Here is a 13,662-nt window from a genome sequence, read left to right as displayed (position 1 = left end):
TATTTATTTTTTCACCTAAACACACTGCAAAGCTATGAAGGGATTTGAAGCAAACCATGTCCTCTCCTTCTCTCACATCACCACCTGAAATAAACTTACTTGCACTTAACGGCGCTGGGCCTTCCACCTGCACATCACTGTTATCATCTGCCTGTGCTCTCAGCTGAGGGCCATTCAGCCCTCCCATGCCTGTTACTGCAGGTATCGCTCATTAGGGGTAGCGCATAAGTTGATTTGTCCAAGGGCACTTGGTTTGTGCCTCCCTGTTGCCAGCAGTGTTAATTGTACCTAGGAGCAGTTATACAGCTCTGCTTTCCCAGAGCTGGCTAGTTTGCAGGACAGATGAGAATATCCTGCATCCTACTTCTGGACAGGTTGGTGAGTGTGCAGAGGGCTTGGGAGGTGCTGGGCAGAATTGGTAGAAATAATGTTTAATGGCAGTAGGGATGGTGCTGAATGGAGAGGGAGAAAGGGGAATTTATGTCTGTTTCCATAAATTTTTAGGGATGTCTGTGCTCTAGTACTCTAAAATAACAACCCTGAGCTTTTCATTACTTCTGAGCCCATCTGTGCAAAATGTGCCTCCACCTCCACTTTATTTAATACTTCCCAGACTCTGCATCTGCTGGAAATACTTAGCTCTGCCTAATCAGGGAACAGGAAAATTATTACGTTAATGGGGAAGAATAAGAATTTTTACTGTTGATGGGTGCAAAGGCTTTCTGAGAGCTTTATAACGTGGGCACAAGATTAATTAAATTTGGGTTATTTGTTAATCATCCATTTTAATTGGGAATTTTTGCTTGTCCTGTCCTTTGCCTGCCTGCAACTCCCAGATGAGTAATTGCTACGTATCTTTAGAAGGATATCATAGCAACCGAAGCACAGGGAAGGCAATAAATGGGAGAGTCTACAGTCCAGCAGTTTATTTTAGCAGACGTTAATCAATGAAACTGCAGTTCGATCGCAGAGCCTGAATTCATTTCTTGTATTTGATTTTCCCTCCAGCTACCATTACAACTTACTTTTTATTAAATGACTTCTGATGAGCAGATGACTTCAACCTCTTTTCAGACCCATCTCTTCACTGCATTATTGTGGGCTGTAGATTAAACAAAACCTACTGACAGAAGTAAATTTAACCAGTGTAATCCTATTTTGTGATGCCCCGGTAACTCTTACGGTTACCAAGTACCTCCATGCATTAGCTAAATTTGATATCATCTAGTCTGAAGTGTTAATTTTTTCCCTTGTATGGCTTTATAAAAGGTCTCAAAATAATGAAAAATATCCCCGGCAACATAGGAGTAATGAAAGTCTTTTTCAGCAGCGAAAGGCACAATTTTTTAACCTGCAGTATTCTCTTACAATTCCTTTGAGAAGGAAGGCAGGTATCTTTTGCTTCATATGATTCATGGAGCCACAAGGTTGCAGAAATAGTCAGCTGGGTCTGTATTATTTGTGTTAGTTGATCAAACTTCAGAGTAACCTGCCACTTTGAGGTGGTTCTTCTAATTCTTTCGCTAGACCAACTGCCAACAAGATATTTTTTATCCTGCTACAAGGTGACTGATAAAAGTGCTCTCTACATGGAACTGATAAGAAATGAATAATCTCTCAGACAAAATATATGGTCTTTGCAAGAGACAGGATTATCACTTCTGTGAAGTATTAATACTGAGGAATGCAATTGATTGAGGAGAACAAACTTGTGAAACAGCAGTAAGTAGTATAAGGGCTCTTCTACCCTGAACCTACAGGAAGCTGTTAGGAAATGGAGAACAGCATTAGAAAAACATAGGTCTTGACTAGACTTGTGAGGAGGGTTTCTCAGGAACATATCTTGCGTGCTGCTTTTGAGAATTAAATTGTATTGAGACTGAGGAAAAGGGATGGTTGTCAAGTATGCTCAATGAAATTCTTTGAGTTGTGCCAGGTAATATAAGGATCTCTTGTGTGCATTTATATGGAAGCTTTAAAAGTATGGCACCTGAGCCCAGGTGGGGATGAGCCCTACACCTCCTCCCTCACCTCTGCTGCAGGGGGGAAGAAAAGGCAAGTGGGAATAAGCTTGTTGGAGCAATGAGTTAGAGCCCTGCTCTGGCTGTTGGTGGTTGTCTTCTGGGAATGTTGTGGTGCAAATATCTTTATTGGCTGTAGGACAACACCAGAGAAGCAAAGCAGTGAATGTGAACAACTCAACATATGAGCTTTGTAAGCAAATCTAATAACATAAAAGCTTCTAATAGTTCTTGCGTTTTAAAATTTGGCTTTAGTCAAATGCATATTTTAGCAATAATACATTGATAGAGATTTATCCTCATCAGAGATGCCCTCTGAGTACCATTTACATAAATACATCCAAAATTCTTTTTAGTTTATACAGGCTTTGTCCATCCCTATTAAACTGCTGTGATCACACTTTACTTCTTGCTTTCTGACCAATTTAGAAGCAGCAGCATACTAAAGTCAAAGCACTGGCATCATTCTAAAAATGTTTATAACTTCTGTTTACTGAAAAATGAAGAGGGAGCTCTGCAGTAAGAATACATCTCTTTTGAAATAGAGGTATTCTATTTTCTTTTAAAAGAAAAATGCTAGAACCATGCATGTTGCATAAAAGCAGTTTCACTGCCCTTGTGTTGCTCTCAAGACGTAAGGAAAGTTTAAAAGGAATAGAAGCTAACCTACAATAGCAGAGGACAGAAACTACGATTTGTTGCATAGATCACTTATTCCTCTTAGCTTCTTTAGATAAAAAAAAAAAAAAAACACTTTCTAAATGTGCTAAGAAATGTAGTAGGGTTTTAAAAATGTGAAAAGTTATAGGAATTATTGAAATAGCTAATTTTTGCATAATTATTCTTTGTAAGAGTGTAGTCCCAATAATTATGTGATGTTAGCAGGCATATTATGAGAAGGGAGAGCAAATTAGAGGGGTTCAAGATTATATGACCCAATTCCATTGTCTTCAGTTTGGACATTTTTAAGTGTCTTCATCACTGCAGGCTCAATGTTTTCCTGGAAAGCAGTAAGCAGTGTGACCTGTCTATGTGAAGCATAATTCTCTTCTCAGAGAATCTGAGATTTTAAGGAATTAAGATGTTTATTTTTCTTTTGTTATGGTGTGTAGCATTCAAACATCTCTCATCTAAGAGATCTGGTATTGAGGTCTAAAGCATTTCTTGGATACCATGACAGTTCACAGCCACTCTTCAGCTTTGTGGAACAGGCTGTCCCATGCACAGGTGTTGTCTGAAATGGACTTCTTGGTCTCAGACTTCCTGGTGATGGTTTAGATACTGTGGACTGTTAAACAGTTGGGAGGTGAAAAAAACACACCTAGCGGTGAGCATGCTATTGACCTATTCCTGAAAATGTTACTGGCAGAAGTAAATTGAGAAACTATGCCAAGCATCAGGAAGGAATCCTGGAGAACTTGGGAGTGTAGACTAAATTGACTGCCCTTCATGTCATTACTTAAACAAGTAGTGATGACTGAAGGCTGGAAAGTGTTGTATTTACTAATCAGGGTTGTGTCCCTTCCTCTTGGGTTCAGTTTGTCAGCTGCTGTTCGTCTACAAACTTATCCCTATCTGTCTGCTCCCAGAAGACCCACGTTGGATTTTTTTGGCAGTGCTGTCTGATTCTGTGACTTGTCTGCATAAGCCACCTCTAAGTAACATCATTTTAAAATTCCTTTTCCCATGTGGGGAAAGACTGGTGCTTAATTCCTATGCACACTGCTCAGAAGCTGTTGCAAAACAAAGTTAAATGAAGAGGGCCATAAGTACTTGCTATGCTCCATTTACCTGGGAGAAATGCATCTCATTTATAAGAGCCTATGGTTGCCGGAGTTGAGCTTGGGCAACTCAACCTTCCAGTTCTCTCAGAATAGCACAGCAGACAATTCTCTTCCTTTACCTGCAGCAAATACTCGACTAAGTTGACTGCCTGTCCTCTTCCTTTCTTTTCTTCCATGATATTTTATCCTCTCCTTCCACTCCCGACCTAGCTGTTCCTTGGCACATGCGCAAAAAAATGGTAGTTCTGTTCAACAGTATTCAAGGATTCAAGGTATGCCTTAATGGTTTTTTTTTTTGTTTTTTGTGGCTGGTATTGAGGCAATGCAATATTGCTCTTATTGCATGTGGTGACTTATGCTATGCCAATTGCAAATATTAAATCATAGCCATGTTTTCTTTTTGTTGTTGACCAGGCTCTCCTTTTGGATCTTAGAAGTGTTTTGTGATTACTTGCAGTTTTAAGAGACTCGGTTCTCTACAACTTAGGCATATTCCCACAAAACTTCCTTAATATAAAGGTTTATTGGCTTACATGTTATCACTTTGGTTCTTGGTTTGTGTTTGTAGGATCATTATGAATATAATGATGTGCAACAGGTGTTTTCATTTCCAGAAGAAGATGTTTTCTGTTCTGTACATGGTTTAATAGCTTCTGACTCCTTTATGAAAGTCTGCAGGGAAAGAGAAGTTTACATTAACGGGTAGAGTAGCAGTATTGGACATTAAGATATGACCTCCAGAAAAAAAACAACAAAAATCATTTCAGCCAGTTTAAGTGCCTGAAGAAGCTAAAGCTTGAACTTGACTATCATGTTCTTAAATAACAAAATGCAAATCTGCAAACAGCTTCCCACAAGTTCTTTGGAAGTAGATACCCTGGGTCCACGTTTATTCTCTAAACTGTACTAGCTAGGAACATAAGCTGTGTAGGTGTTAAGGAAAAAAAACACAATAACAGATTACATTACGAAGCAAGATGTGCACTGTTTGAATGCATCAATAATTCCCTTTTTCTTCTGTTTCAGCAGAGCTGAAAAGGAAGTAAATGTATTCTATGGTTTAGATTTGTACTGTTTGACAGATGTACATTAATAAAAAAAAACTTTTCTTAATGCACACATGGACAAACCAGATTGTACAAAAATAACTGGGCTAATTAAATTTGAGTAAATGTTTTAATTTCTTTCAAACATAACACTTTCTACCTGCATCAGCCTTACTCATTTTGAGATACCCGAAAGAAAGCAAAATAGCTGACTACTGAACATCAAGGGAATTATTTTTTTTCCATCCCTTTAACATTTTTTCATGTTAAAATATGTCCTGGTTGATCAAAGTCGTCTTAACTCTTTCTTCAGGTCTTTCTACATACAAACTCAGTTTTTTATATGCACACGCATGAACATAATTTGAGGATAATGACAGACTTGGCAAACAGATTTAATTTCTAATGCTTAGTAATGAGCAATTTGGTTTTAATAATGAACAATTACCTGTCAATTTCACTTTTATGCAGATCATAGGTACTTAGCTTGCCTTGTGTTCAAGTGAATTTGGCATTCAGTCTTGTAAAGTGTAAACTTTACCTTCACCGATTGCATTATAAATGACAATATTCTCCTCTTAATGTTGTATTTTTCTGTCTTGCTGCTCTTAGTATCTGGTACTGAATTCATAGCATGCTCAGAACATGTATTGATTTCAAGAAATACTGTATCAGATTCCCATTTATATGTGCTATCATCTGTGGTTTTTTCTTACAAAGTGACTCTACTTGCCCGTCTTTTCAATTTGTACGGTATCTTTATTTGCATCAATATTACCCAACTAGCACTTCACAGCTAGACATATTTTCTGTTTGCATCAGTCCTATTCCACTAATAGCATTATAATTCATAGTTTTCTCAATATTTATGGCTAATAATAATTACCTGAGTTCCGTTCTGCATATGGGAGCTTTCCAGCTCTTGTTAGTGACTTTTCAAATGTTGTGAATCATGTTGTTAGTGTTTAATAAATATGGGCAAAATGGAATTATATTAACTTGGGCTTCCTTCTCAAGAAAACAAGGTCTTCTGTTAAGTAACTGCAGTAGTAGGGATGTAAATTGTTCAGAATGCTTGGGTTGAATGCTTGCCTGTTAGTGGAAGTTTGCCATTTTTTTCTGCAAAGCTGTGATATACTTTATTACCCCCCTGCATTCTTTTCCTTCCTTATGTCTTGCTGTTCTCTTCCTCTCCAAAAGCTGTTGCTAGCTTTCTAGCTCTGATGTTCGTATCAGAATACCCACAGCTTGTCTCTAACTTGCCATTTTGCAATACCAGGGTTCTCACTATCACTACGCTGCTTACATTGTATGCATTAGCAAGGGGCTAGAGTATTTAAGAAATGCTGCTTTTGAGAAAACAAATGAGTATGTACAACTAGGTATCTTTAAAAGTCACTTGGATTTCTGTGAAATATCCATAAAGCTTGTGTGAGATCCTTTGAAGAGACCAAGGCCTTGGCTTCCATGCAGAGAGAAGATACTTACTGACCTCCCTGAAGTTTCATGGTCTTAGTTAAGGCTTACATGGCTTTCTTCAGACTGTTTTACATCACTGGTCCTAGAATATTCTTTTAAGTTGTTCTTAGCCCATGCCAGGGAGATGGAAGAAGACAAACCAAACCAAAATATATTCTGTTGCTGTGGAAAAATAAAAAAATAAATAGAAATTCTGCTCTAAGCTGCCATCATAGCTCAGCATTTGGTTGGATGAGAGGATTTCGTATGCTGAACTATATGAAATATTTCAGCATGAACAACTGCTTCACATCATGGTAGTGCATGGATGAAAAAGAAAACAACAACAAAAAACAAAAAGCAAAACCTAACACAGAATGAAGACATGCAGAACCTTGTCTGTAAAGTGCTGTAGAAAGGACTGCTCCTTTGGGGTCTGAGGACTGGGATTTTCAAAGCAGCTACACACTCAAAATCATAGGGTTTTGGTTGCACTTTTATGCCTTTTTATGAATTTTATTTCCATTTTAATACTGATGATATTGATATGTATGTGTGTATGAAAAACTATCCACCTTTTACTACTTCTCCATGGAACTGTTACTATCTCCAGGAGCATTTTTACAAAGAAATCTTATAAAACAATCTTCTCGTTTTCCATTCTACTCTGTAATACATTAAATCTCAGGAGATATTAAATGTGTGTCTGTGGGAGAATGCCATGTTCCCTGCATAATTTAACCAGCATTATTACTCAGTAGCCTTCTTAAAAGGATGACAATTTCAAAGCTCTTTCTTGTTCTATGTTCTGTGATGTGGTGCTTTTCCATATCCTTTGGTAGCTAAATATATAACAAAAAAAAAAAAAAAAAACTTCAATCTTGAAACAGCATTACTGTGGACTGTGGCAGCACAAACTAGACAAGGAGAGATTAAATTAGAGATTATATCTGGCTCTTCAGTTCAAGAAGTTACTGAAAAGAAAAATGCATAGTGATGGAAGTTTTTTCTGAGTTTCCCTTTATTTAGTGCAAGTTTGTAGAGATGATTATACTAATGAAAGATGATGGGTAAGACTTTAAGTATCACAGTTGTCTGTTAATCATTCCTATTTTTCAGTTAATCCTTACTAAATTAACTATGGCAGCACTGAAGGTGCTAAAAATTCTGGAGTATCTGAAAAGCTATAAGCAACTACCTGACAATCTTGTTTCTCTCTCACCCCCAGAGTATTCACAGAACAGAAAATATTGAACTTTTCCTCTTTCACTGTTATTTTTGATCCACTTCTAGTGGACATGGAGTGTATGGAGTTCTGCATGCCAGAGCTTATGCACTCAGTTCTGTGTGGATTTTATGCATTTATCTGTATTTGAGAGACAGAGTAGAAGGTATTAGGCTGTGAGATGAATAATCTGCTTAAATGATAAAGTACTGGTAAGCGGTATTGAAAGCAATGAATGTGTTTCTTTGATGGCCATTTTCTATGTGGCCTGAATAATATTACTAAGGACTGGCAGGCTGGCATTTTGAGCTCAGAATTTTTCTTCTGTTTCGTAGGGGAATTTTCTCATATGATGTCACAACCCTTTTGTGTGATTGAATGATTATTTCATGTTGACAACTTTTCTAACTATGAAGGAAGACGGTATTGGCTGTAGTTTTTTTCATGTATTTCATGTTTTTATGGGAGTTGCTGCCTGAGGTTTAGTTTTAATTTTTGAAACTTAATGTATGGTAAAGAGACTGATCCAAAAACAGTTCTTACACTAAGACTTACAAATGAGGGAGAAAAAAATTAAGGTGGGGTTTACATAATGGAGGAGTTGCTGTCCAGGCAAAATATTTCAGTTGTGGGAACTTCAGGGAAAAATGTAGAGATGGATTAGAGGAGGGAAAAAAAGAAAAAAAACTTGCCATTGTTGCTGAGTAATGGGTGAAGATGCAATGGCAAATTGAAGACCATACTCTTTGCTGAGAAATCAGTACAATTCCATGCAAATACAACTTCACTGGGCTCAGCTGCAAATCTGGCCATACTTGTTTGTTCCTCAGTCTGTTGTAAACTAGGTAAAAATCCCCTAAGGTCACTGGTGCTATGCTGCACAAGTGATAACTGAACAATAATCTATGTAAGTGATGTAAGTGGCAGTGAAGAGCCCAGAGCATGGCAATAAGCAGCTTGTGCTTTAAATAAAGAATTGGGTATGTTAGACATTAATAAAACCTGAACTACCTAGAAGGATTCTTTAGTCTATTGGATAAGTATGTTCAACTTTAAATCTTCTCTGTATTTGGTATAATAGATTTTGTATGGTTTCTAGACCTTGGTGTAAAAGTATTAAGTACTAAAGAGTAGTGCTGTTACTAGGGATGTTAACAAGCACCAGAGTTTTATGCAGCTGGGTAACATTTGTTCTTCATTACTCTAATCTGCTACTCTTTTGTGTGACTAAGTTTGCAATTGTGTGCCCTTAAGTGTGTCTCAATGATTTGAACAGTGATGAAGGTGCTATTGTAAGGATTATGTGGGAGTATTCATCTACAGGAACATTTAAAAATATACATATATACGCACCATCTGGTGCAATGAGGTGTGTTTCAAAGACAAAATATTTGCTCTTTAGTAGTGTTCCGGAGTTGAGGATAATGTTTTCTTTGGAAAAGACAATTTGGCAATTTCTAGAAAGGATTGGTTGTTTGGAGCTAAGAAGGGAACACAAATTGGGTTATGGGTATTTCTCAGTTCATTTTTGGAACCCTTTCCATTAAATAGCAAATCTTTTAAAGTACCTGTTCAGGAACTTGAAGAGTAGAATCATTAAAATTTCATACAAATGTAATACCATTTATCTACACCTTCTTGATGTTCATACAACCAGGAGCTATACTAGCTGCCATAGAAGAGTTGAGCTGATTATGTTTTTATACAGTCTTTTCCAAGCTATAAAAGTTTTCAGTCAGGATAGTCCCCATTCATTGTTTCTTGGTATGCAATATTGCATTAGTCATGTATTGTTATTCCAGTTTACTAGACAATTAGGATTCCCCTATGTAAAGGCTTTTTGTGTTCAGAACTCTGCAAAACATTGTATATTAAACTGTATGACTTTTTCCTAAATTACTGAGAAAAGTACTATGAAAATGCATGGGGCCAAGAACAGATGTTTAAAGACCCCTAGTAGCAGCACCTTTAATGAGCAATGAGTATGTAACAACTTCTAGAGTTGTCAGCTTGGCATAGTAATGTGCACATTTAGACGTGCCACTTAAATTCTGTGTAGTGCTATTTTTTTATTAGAACATTGTGTGCTTCAACATTAAATGTCTCTGTTTTTTGTCAACTAAAGCTGATGGCAAACTTTCTTTTTGGAGAAGACTTAAAAACATGTTTATAAAACCAAGGTGAATTATTTTTTCCCAATTCCTTTTTTATTTTTTCTCCCTTGTCAGCTGCTTGCTGTTTTTCTCAGGATTAAATTCAAGCTAATGATTTGCAGGTAAAGAATTCATTTGGTTTGCACTTAGCAATTTTTGCCCAAAGTGTCCTTTATTAGTCTTCTGAAATTTCAGCAATATTTAAAGATGAATTAGAAATGAGATCATGTAAAAACTGAATGAAAGCATTTGTTCATCTTAAAATCCACCACTAGAAGATGACTGATTTTCCTTAATTACTGTAGGGATTAAACCCCCACTAAATTACCTTTGTAATATATCTATATATTCTTTTTTTTTTTTTTTTTTTAAAGATATAAACAACCATGCTTATTGAAGAATAATTTTTATGCATCTTTATCGATATTTTAAAAATTCTAATACAGTAATGGATGTATGCTTCACTGAGATTCAATTTCTTTATTATTGCACCTAACTCTGCCACAGTTATTTTTATTAATGCTTTCAGTTATCTTAAATTTCATATTTTATGCAATGTAATCAGTTTTTTCATACCCTTTTAGGGATTACTTTTTATAGTGCAACTTCTACTTTTCTTTTTATTCAGAGTGACTTTAAGATGATCTTGAATAATCTTGGAACATGGGTGTGGATTTTTCTGGAGTAATTATTTACATTTATAGGTATCTTATTAGGAGTAAGTTGTGGTTTACATAGCAAATGTAGGCAGGTTGTGATCATTTGCACTTTCTCTAAAGATGTTTTAGAGATGGTGTTTAATGGCAGTGTAAGATAACTAGCATATGTCCTCCAGACTTACTACCTTGGATAATGTATTTTTCTTCTCTTTATCATACATGTTAAATACTGCTCTTTGATCTAATATGGTGCTCTGCAACAAACATTAATGATTGCTGCTGTCAGATAGGACTTTAATCCATTCCAGGGCCTGGTTGTCTGATGTGTGAATAATTTGATGCAATAACACTCTCTCTCCAGCTCTTGCTAGGCATGCTGTTCTTCCTGACTGGATGTATTTAAAGACTTTAAACACACCAGTCATATGAATCCTCCCACCAGATTTTGATGATTCTGATTTTTGTCTAATTTTTCCTCACATGGAAACATTTAAACGTTCTTTTTATTTTTGTATGGACTTCTGGCACTGGGATAAAGACAACTGATCACTTTGTGTTTACATCCCCTGATAATTTGATTCACTGCAGAGTGACACCCACAGTACGAGGTCTGCATCTGACTATAAGCATCTCATTTAACCTCTCACTGTCCTTGTGTTTTATGGAAAGACTAATGCTCTCTGAATTAGTACAACTAGTCAGTCATCTGGGGGATTACGTGTCCTTCAGTTGGAAGGTGGATTGCTGCAGCTAAAACACTTCCATTTGATCCGAGGTGATGCAAACATTTCTCCCAGCCCTCCAAGTTGTCCCTTGCCAGTGATCCTGGTGCTGTGTGGGGACTCAGGCGGCCGAAGCCCTTCTCCCTCACCAGGCCACAAAATGGCTGCCACAGCCTTGCCTGTGATGGTTGTGCTGGTGACTTGGCTGTCCTCAGCCCCTCTTTTCATTGCAGAGCTCCTGCTTTTTATTATCCCAGTGAGTTTTGATTCCTTTATGGAAGGATACAGTTAAATCATGTAAACACCTATTTCATTTTTTCATACTTAAAATGTATTTTCAAGGCCAGGTTGGATGGGGCCTTAAGGAGCCTGATTTAGTGGGAGGCATCCCTGCCCATGGCAGGGGGGTTGAAAGTGGAGGGCTTTAAAGTCCCCATCCCAAACCATTCTGTGATTCTATTTTAATAGACCTTATTTCAGTAAGGTCTCCTGGGAGTCTACAGGGCTTTGCTTATCTCTGTTATAGGCTACCAAAAAAAACAACACCAAGAAACAAAACCGCTAAAATCATTAAAACTCTGCAAAACTTCTACTCTGTATCTAGAACAAAAATGTGTTAAGTATAATTGGGTGCAGGATTTGACCCGCACTCCATTATCCATTAAATTGTGATAGCTTCTCCACTCTACGTCATAAATCTGTTGATTATATTTCTTAGAAAAGGAATTACTGCTTCAGTCAGACATTAATCTCTCATCAGGTTTTATTATCTTCCTTATTTACACTGCTACTTGGATTATAAAGAGCGGTTAAATAGTGTGAATTAGCAGTTTGTCAAATTTAAGTTTTCACGGCCGAATAATTTTCAGGGTGAGCGGACTTCTGCTCAGCTTTTTCACTTTCCTTAGAAAGACGTTTTATTTTAATTACATCATGTAAACAACAGAAAAGGAGAAGAGGGGAGGAGGGGGGGAAAAAAAAAAAGCGGTGGCCTTTTGTCAGGGACGAGTTTTCCCGGCCAAGGGACGAACCCCCCGGCAGCAGCGCCCGGCGGGCGCGGGGCCCTCATTGCCTCCCACCTCACGTCGGCGGCAGCCGCGGCGCTGCTGCGGGCCCTGCTCGGTTGCCAGGGCGACGCCGGCCCTGTCAGCCGCAGCTACTGTTGGCACTCGGGGGCTGTGCCTGCAAATGCTGCCGAGTTGATTTCCTATAGGGGTTTATAGGTGGAGATGTGTAACAGAATGTAGGAGTTGTCATATAGGGCACCTGTAGGGAGAAAACAAACGCTGTGCTGCCTCAAAGTGTTGCAGTGGGTGCTACCCCAGGTGTGCCAGCCACAGTCATGCAGGGAGAGCCTGAGCTGAGGGGGAAGGATAGCCTGTACAATTTTATGCCGGTATATATCTACATAAACTTCCTCCTGTAAAATGGAAATGGAGGAAAGAAACAATTGCTTTAAGTTAGGTGAATCGTGTTGGCACGTTGGCCTCTCTCTCCTTCAGCAGATCTCTGAACTCATGTAACATCTGAGATACGATTTCTAGAGATTACTCGGAATGGAGAAATATATCAATGATACTTCACTGAAGTGTTTGCATGTAGTGGCAGAGTATCCAGGTTAATGCCCATCCAGGATCATAGGTCCTGTGGGTATGTTTTCCTCCCCCTGCTGCCCTGTTAGTAGTGGTTTTGTTTTCAAAACAAAGAGCTGCTTTTGAGATGGCTTTTAGCCCTCTGGAGAACAAATTAACTGTTCAAACAAATGTGTTTTCCATTCAGTTGCTAAATTGCAATCCCTATCTGGTGACAGGAAAGAACCTTTTTACCACTGGCAGTGGTAAAGCTTGTTAAATGCTGATGGTTAAAATCTCATTTCTTCTACCTTAACTCAGCCACCTGTAGGTCTGGGAGCCCTTGGAGGAGCAGTTTACTGACCATTACAAGACAAGCTTCTGATGGGCCCTTGGCTGTGTTTCACCATCTCTTTACCTCATCTCCTATGTACAGAGACTTTGCTGTGAAATCCCTTGTTCTTGTTTGATGGCTTTGTTGGAGTTTATTCCTGTTTCTGCCCCAGCAGCTCTCTGTGGTAGGGGCTCAGCATCTTCTCTGTGCTAGGGGTCAGCTGGAGCAATGTGCAGCTCCTTCAGTGCTGTTTTACAGTAATGTAAAACTGTCTGGTTAAAACCTGGTGTTGCGCTTGGTTGCCTTTGTCAGCTTGTCTTGGAAGTGCCACAAGTGTTGGATTTAGCTGTATAATAAAGACATGGAACTAATGTTTATTTTCTCATTGAAGTGAGGAGCTTGCCACTACATTCTGTGAATGAGGAAAAAGAGCTCCATTTTCTGCCTTTAGTTTCCTCAGTGAGTTCTGAAACAGATTTGCAGTGCAGTAAATTGAAAAACTGGCTTCAGAGGCTTCATACTCACCTGTTTGTGCAAAAACAGGCACAGTCTGCGTAGGCTGAAGGACACAGGAAAAGCATTGTTTTATGGCAGTTTTGGTGCAGGCTGCCTCCAGAGGCAAAACTGAGCTGGTACGAGGCTTGGTAGCAGATCTTTAAAAGACTAACTTGGACCTTTCAGCTGCAGGT

The 13,662-nt window shown here is 38.3% G+C and overlaps 1 protein-coding gene across 11 annotated transcripts in view; it reads left to right on the top strand.

Annotated features, from left to right (window-relative positions):
- Positions 1-13,662, top strand: part of NLGN1 (neuroligin 1) — a 423,737-nt gene that overhangs the window by 177,304 nt on the left and 232,771 nt on the right. The window contains exon 1 of one of the 11 annotated variants that reach the window (XM_084528872.1): positions 181-201. The exons of 8 other annotated variants lie outside the window; for them this stretch is intronic. The gene's annotated coding sequence lies outside the window, so the exon portion shown is untranslated. Of the gene's footprint in view, positions 1-180; positions 202-233; positions 375-13,662 lie in introns of those variants that run through there. 2 more of the 11 variants (XM_084528880.1, XM_084528871.1) reach the window with 2 other exon arrangements.

This window comes from Aythya ferina (genome assembly GCF_964211825.1).
Source record: "Aythya ferina genome assembly, chromosome: 9".
In the NCBI taxonomy this organism is placed as follows: Eukaryota; Metazoa; Chordata; class Aves; order Anseriformes; family Anatidae; genus Aythya; species Aythya ferina.
The sequence above is the reverse complement of the archived record's forward strand: the minus strand, read 5'-3'. Positions and strand labels throughout refer to the sequence as shown.